This window comes from Lipophrys pholis (genome assembly GCF_963383615.2).
Source record: "Lipophrys pholis genome assembly, chromosome: 2".
NCBI classification, from domain to species: domain Eukaryota; kingdom Metazoa; phylum Chordata; class Actinopteri; order Blenniiformes; family Blenniidae; genus Lipophrys; species Lipophrys pholis.
In genome coordinates, this window is record NC_137636.1 from 6,155,885 (window position 1) to 6,164,056 (window position 8,172).

The following is an 8,172-nucleotide window of genomic DNA, read 5'->3' on the forward strand; positions in this document are numbered from 1 at the left end:
CAAACCTAAGCTGCAATTGGATTTTACATTTTTTACAGTTAAACACATGCATAATGTGGATGAAGTACAAAGAGTCTAAAACCGAGTTGATAGAAGTATAACAGCTCAACTCATTTTAAAATGTATGCTTAATATATCAGTTTAGTTATTTGTGTTTCAATGAGAATCCTATTGTTACAAAGTAAAATAGTCACATTTAAACTCTACATTAAAACAAAGTTATATTTAGAATCTGAGTTTTTACAATGTGTCATCATATCATCCATTCATCCATTTCTAATCTCTGTCCAATTCATCAAATTCAGCCAATCCAAAGCTATCAATAAAGGAAAGGTGCATTAAACTTTGGGCAGGACACAAGTCCATCACAGGAACAACACAGACAGACAAGCTAATTCACTAAATAAGCTGCAGCATCTGGTGAAAACCAACAGGCACATGGAGAACATTTCAATTCCACATAGAACCCCCCCCCCCCCCCCCCCCCCCCCCCCCAAAAAAAACACTGTTTGTAAACGTTCTTTAGAACTATTGAGTCAAGTAATGACTAATACTGTCATATCTGCAGTTTTAAGTTGATATTCCATTTTAAAACCATTCAAATCTGACGTCATCACGTATACTCATCAGGATTTCCCCTCTTGTTTTTTTTACTCCTGTCAGCACCTTATCACAAAGAGAAATCAAATCTACGTATCCAAACACTTCTTGAACCTGCAGGGAGCGTCTTCTAGGGATGGAGACGTGATGTTTGGACTTCAGTGACAGTTCATCAGCAGCCAAGAGCCGGCGCCACACTACAGTCATTCAAACTGCTCTGTGGTTGAGGTCCACTCCCAGTAAGGGGAGGGGGGCCCATAAAACCAGATCTGTTCCCCTGCTGAAGCCTGTATTATGGCAGCTCTGACTACATACAAGGCCTATGTAAACAGGCCCGTGTGTATTTCAGAGTCCGCCCTTTCCATCACGTCTCAACACTGCTTACATTCAGGCCGGAAAGTGTGAGACATGACGGGGTTTGATCCTCACCTGGACATCTGGTATTTAAGTTTTCTCTCTTCGTGAGGCACATTTAATAGGGGAAATTGTGATATTTTGGAGTTTTGGGAGTCATTTTCCACCAAGAAATTCCATCCTAATGTGTTTTTGTGGCATCTTCAATGTGTCTTTGACTGAATACATTATGTGTGTATCATAGTTTAGAAAAATATCAAGCACCATTTCCAGGCGTTTTGTTTTCCAAGGAATCATCCTAACATGACCTCTGATTTTTAAAGGTTGTTCAATTACAAAATATGTGCCTGTTTATGATTATTTCACTTAGTAGCACATTATTTCTTATTGCTAGACCATATTTGATACAACATCATGTTGAGTGCATCATTGCATATTAGCAACTATTAATCAAACATTATATTATAGCCAATTATTATAAATATAATAACAGATTCCAAAAAAGTCTAATCTAATTTATCTAATTTTAACACAAATGAAAAGTTCTTAAAATCTCACTATGCCTTTAAAGATACATTTCCTTTTGATGAGTGAAAACATGAATCTGCTGGCTGGGTCAGGAAAGTACAAGACATTAAGTGTGTTCTGTGTAGTTAAAGATGATGCAGGTTGAAGGAATGTGAAATGTGAAATGTGAAAACGATCATGAAAAAAGAAAATCACATGCATGGAGTAAATCAAATACCTTTAACGCCTCATAAAATACACTTCAGCGAAGAAACAAAGTATATCACTCACCTTGTTCAGAAACTCTGTCACACCTGTGGATATCAAACTTCCTTTCTGTGGTGTATTTTTGCTGCCAGTTGTCGAGCTGCGTGTTTCAAAGTCCAAACAGGCAGCAGCAGCAGTGGAGAGGTCAGGATGCTTGGTGCCTCAGTGAGGAAGAAGGATCCTGGGACCAGGTATGGCTGTCAAACCTCAGAGGGGAAAGACGCTGTCAAGCTGCTCACAGTCACACACAGGGACTTCTGACTCCTGCTTTCACAATAAATGCGGGACAGCTCTCTAAATCAACCCACAGGAGGAGGAGTGCTGCTCAGGATGTTTTTGGTTTTTTTTGGCAACAGTGTGTTGATATGATTTTGGTTATTATGTCACAAAAATAATAACTAGTTTTTCCTGAATTATCATTTGCCTAAACTACATGACACCTGTTTTAGAGTCCTGATATCATTTTAGAGCTTAACAGATGCATTATTGTGTGTGTAATTTCATTTCAAATCATCATTAGCATTGTCTGTTTCGTGTCAAGTGAAACAGACAATACTGTAATTCTGCTGAATTACATTGAGAATCGCTGCCCCCAACCATAATCAGGGTTTCAATCCATATCTATCTGTCTGTCCTATTTTTTCTCTCTCCTTCTATCCCCTAACCTTGGCCAGAACATCAAAATGCTGCCACCTCTGAGCCTGGTTCTGCAAAGGTTTCTTCCTGTTTAAAAGGAGTTTTACTTTTTCACGGTAATTTATGCTTGCTCATGTGGAATTGTTGGGTTCCTCTCTGTCAGTGCCTTGAAATGACCGTTGTATTTGATGTTACAAATAAAATTGAAATTGAATCTATTTTTCTAAGGATGGCGATGTCTGCTGTTGCAAAGTGTAGAGATTAGGCAAGTACCACGAGCAACAGCACAGCTCAACAATTATAAACGTGACTTAAAAACATATTAAAAATCTGCCTGCTCCAAGGTTGTGAAAATTAGATGTGCACATGTCAAAAATATAGAGCAGACCTGGAAAACTACTCTTAGCCTTTACTTTGAAGACTGCTGCTTTTCCATGTTGACATGCCTGACTCATTGTTGGGGGCAAAATAGGGAAAAAGCCGATGAAGGCTGAAGGGTAAGTACCATCCCACCCATTTGGTAAAAAATGAGGTAATGATGCTTCTTTGGGGTGGACTCTGTTAATGGAAAACAATCAGACTAAGTTCATTGAAGCAGTGACTCCCCAATTGATTTAATTGGCCAGTTTTTCCCTTATACCACTCTGCATCAAAGTTCATAAATCCTTCTATAAACGTGATTCATAATGAAGTCGGTTAATCCATGAACCCAACAGCCTCAGATTTCTCAGACGTCTCTTAGCTCTCTTGTCCCGCCGTCACCTTTTGACTCATCACCGGACTCCTGAAACACCTCGCCCCTTTAACTTCACTCCGCCTACTTGATTTCACTCCTGAAAAGAAAAGAGAAAGAAAGGAGAAAAAAGCCACCCAAAGTGGGGGGACAAAGCTGTCCTTTCAGTCGGGTAGCTCTGAGCTCTCGGAGGGCAGGAAGAGGTAATTACAGCACATTCACGTGGCTAAAAATGCTGCTGGCGCTGATACAAATGAGTCCCACTTTACAGGTACTTAGTCTGGTGTAAGTGGATCACAATCAGGGTAATGCACTATTTGCAACAACAGCACACGTTCAACCTGCATTATAATACCACACAATTTTCCTTTATGCTATCTTGAGTGAGAGTTTGCTCTTGTAATTACACTGTAACTTCACAAACACTGATGAGAAGCTTCAGGGGTGCAGGAATGGAGGGAAAGCTACACTTTAGAGTTTTCGGGTCAGACTTGCCCCGTGTGGGTCGGTCTCTGTCGCTGACTTGAATGTCAATAGCATGGGGTAACTGGACAAGGCTTTAAAGGGGATCTGTTCCTGCCCACTGCTCCTTTACTGCACACTTGTACCTTCAATTCTGCCTTATGGAAAGTCGTTTGAGCATTTATTTGATATCCTTGATATCAAACTTAAGGTCCATGTACTAGTAAGCTCTTTGTCCTCACTGGTAAGACAATACCATGCACTAGTAGAACAACTAGCGCACACTCGTAGAATGGCTGTGTCTTACTAGTAATGGTTTATCCACTACTAGTGCCACTTTTAGCCGACTGGTGCACAACCAAACTTCACTAGTAAACTACTGTGCTGCACTAGTAACACTACTAGGTCCAACTAGTAGGCATGTGCCACTCACTAGTAGCCTCCTACACCCTACTAGTAGTGCTAAAATGCCCATTAGTAGCACAAGTAAGGCATTTTTGACCTCACTCATACTACTAGTGTGGTGAAAATGTCCACTAGTAGTAGGCTACTAGTGGAGTATGTTTTTGAGTTTGGGTGTCTTTTTTCTCCTTTCTTTACTACTAGTAACAGCAACGATGCCCATGAGTACTACTAGCAAGGCACGATTCTTACTAGTACTACTGGTAACATAACAAAACATCCTACTAGAACTACTAGTGGAATTAAATGCTAATGTGGAGGTGGGGACAGCACAACACAAAGGCTTCCTATTGGTTCTCCACAGAGAATTCTTCCTAGACAAAATTTAACCCTATAAAGCCTGAAAAGTTTTCATTGTTTTTAACAATAATCAAAATCATAAAGCAAGTGATGGATGGATGGATGGATGGATGGATGGATGGATGGATGGATGGATGGATGGATGCAATTTTTGACCATATATATATATATATATAATCAATAAAGCAATGTCAATAGAGTCGCTGAAGTTTGAATATAGAAAAACAACATGGAACAGACAACATACACCATACATGTATTCAGAAACATGCGATTATGTAGTGTAACTTCACAACACTTCCTCCCATTTATTAACTTATTGATGACAATTGTATGTTTATCAGACAGTGATACAGTTTGCCATGTATGGATCAGGTTGACAGGTTTGTTGAGTATCTGGTAGAACTGAGAACATAGATCTCAGCAACACATAGAACAACGGCTGTGTAAGACACATTGGTTACTGTGGATCTGTACTGTGTATTCATCAGCAACATCTCACTTGTTGGAAGATTAACATTAGCACGGAGCAACGTGAGCTGACGACAGGTAGACAAACAGCCATGATCAAGTTACCGCTTGTTAAACTGTAGCAATAATACTACAGGACCTTCAGTTTGATATGAAGGATATGAAATAAATGCTCAAACGGATTTCCATACTGCCTTATTTTCTCCGTAATGTTTGGCTTTTTCCACTTTTAGGATGTTTGTCCAGAGTCTTTGGGACAAGGTGTGTCTGCATGAAGGACGGGCTATTTATAATGGAACCCGAGGGTTGGCCGAAATGACTAAATTGTTTGACAAAGTGAAGACATTTGCACTCAGGCTCCACCTCAGCATGCGCTCAAAAACGAACGACTGTTTTCCAGCACGGTGTGTTGCAATGACATAAGAATAACCGTTACCTTATTCATGAGTGTGTTTGTGAGTGTGTTAAGATTTCCTGCTACTGATTCACACTCGTCACGAGATGGATACAGTTAAAGTTGAAATCCTTCACTTCATTTACAGGATTGTTGTTTTTTTTCGGAATATGGTTGCTGTCCAAGTTAGTGTTTTGTTTTTAGTTTTTAATTGAAATAGCCGTTATGATCCTGGCGCAGGAGTTTGTCCACCCTGGAACTCCAAGAACATTTGAATGCAAGCAGCTTAATTCATTCTCAAAGTGAGAACAAACAACTGACAGCTGAAACCTTGACCCCAAAGATGAAAAAATACTTTCTCACACCAACCAGCTTTTTAATTGTTATCACTTCACTGCTGGCAATAAAAGGCACTTATGAGACTTTCAAAATGCAAGTTATTATACATATTTGCCCTGTGAAAATTTGTTTTATTCCTAAAAACTCTCAAATATATTGAATTGTTGTCTCAGTGAACAGGTTCTTCTGCTGCTGCTACATATAAATGAATATATGCTCTCACTCACTACAATTGCTTTCTGTGTGACCTCCACCTCCCCTAACTTGAACAGTTCTTCGATCACACTTCTGATCTCTTCTTAAAAACTCGGTCAGGTCGGGATATGCCCTGTGACCGCCTTTAAATTTCACCTGTGACAGTCGCCACTTATATTCTTCTTTAAAATGAAAAATGTGCTCTTTAAATTAATGTTCAATTCTTAGTCTCATTAAAGTAATTAGTTCTCCTCTGACTTTATTTTGTATTCAGGTGGCAAAGCTACAGACTGGTTGAGCTTTTAAAGCATAATGTAGCTGATTGGGCAAATAGTAAGGAAGTATTGAGTTCTGATGGATCAATCATGCTCTTTCTGCAGCATGACAGACTAACTGAAAAAAAATCTGACACAGGGAGGACAAAGTCGGTTACAAATACGCATGTGACCAAAGAGGATATTTTGCATATTTGTCTTTAGTTGTATTTTTTGTCACGGCAACAGACTGGTCAATTTGCTGTTTTGGTCCAGAATCAAATACACCGTGAAATACAACTCATCTTTCCTTCTACTGTGTCCTCGTAATCAAACTCAGCTGAAGGAAAAACGGTCACAAACCCCTGACAAGACATTTGGACAAAACTGAGCATATCGTTGGATTCTGTGTAGGAAGTCAGCGCACTAAGAGTAAAATCCAAGCAGGCTCAAAAAGAACATGTAAACTCCACACACTGATCCAGAATTGTAACCAGTGATGTTTTTACTGCGATACAGCCCAGACTCGCCACGACTTAGTGAAAACAATCATATCCTCTGACTCTCATGAAGTAATTTCACATGGTCGTCTCACGCCGCCTCCATTGGTCCATTTGAACTTCGGAGAACTGACAAGTTTCCTTGGAAACTCAGGAAGTACAGCTCTGTGCTGCTGAAAGGATTTTCCTAGAAACCTCTGAGGCCAACCTTTGCTGAAAAACAAAGAATGCTTACTTTTTTTTCTGGCTATGTACCTGAATGAATGCCCTCATCTTATGAGAGAAATCTGGAAGGTAACTGTTGAATACAAGGCCTGCTTGTATCTGGAAGTTTAACATAAATAGTCCAAGTTGAACTTGATTTTGTCTCACAGCCAGACTCAAAATGAAGGAATGAAATTTTATTTCCTGTTGTTGTTTTTGCTGCTGTTGTTGTTGTTGTTGTTGGTGGTGGTGGTGGTGGAGGCTATAAGCATAACGCAAAATCTGCAAGCTTGTGTTTGTTGAATATCACAAACCATTGTTTTATATGAAAATGTTAAAAAGGGATTCAGAAATTAGGCTGCTGAGGATTTCTTTGTTGTTAAAGAGGCTTCTCTTCATGAAAGGTATGAAATATTGAAACTCTTCAACACAGCTGTCTGAATGAAATGCAGGTTTTAAAGTCCAAAAATTGATGTAAACAATGAAAGTTTCTCATAGTATAGTAACACTTTTGCCAACAGGACAATGCTCAAGTCAATGCGAGGCCAACATTTTCTTTTTGAAGATCAGAATCAACACTTCCTGTGGAGGTGTTTCTAAGAGAACGTGTTTCCCTCTCTGTTAAAGTTACAGAGCAGACGTTCTTCTCGTTGACCAGGGCTGGAAAACACAGCTGATAAAAGACGACGTCCACGCACAACCAGACCGCCACCAGCTTGCCTTTACTCCGCGCGCGGGGTCGTAAACGGCAACGCCACTCACGTGGACGTCACTACACGTGCCTCTGTGGTTCAAAAGAGGTCTTGTGTGTATTTTCTAACGGTTGTCTGACACCATTCTGACTGCACCAGCACAGTGAACATGCCTGAGAATGATTTGGATAATTTGTTATAGGTGCAAGAATGTAACAGAAAAGAAAATTCACCGATTCCTTACAGTATCCAGATGTGATAAACAACGAATGACAGCATTTACACAGTATAAACCTGGTTTATAACCTTTAAGGGCTTTATGAAATTAGAATCACATTAACCCAATTTTTATCATGTCCATGGGCTTGTAGTTAATTTATCTTTGGATCTGTGCCAATTAATTTGTTACAATTCTTCCCATCAAATGCATATTCTTTTTCTTCTTCCCACCCGGGAGGCTCATGCAGCAACTTGCACCTTAAACGGTTTCACTGAAGAGAAAGTGGACGAAACAAGAAGTAGTTCATAGGTGAAGGCGTGGTTGGTGGAAATTTCCACATCAGGGTTTGGTTCCCCCGCAACATGGTGTTGCGTTATTCCATTTTAAGACCAGTTTTGATATACAACTCCGTTGGGGGAGTCTAATGCGAACAGCCGATCACGGTCTTGATGAGTTTCCCCACTGCAGAACAGACCAACTGAATACTGGTGCATCATGGAATTCATTCCACCTGCGACCAAACATTTCTGTTCAATGTTAAATTAGCAAATGCTATTGAGTGCAGACAGTAATATGTTGATA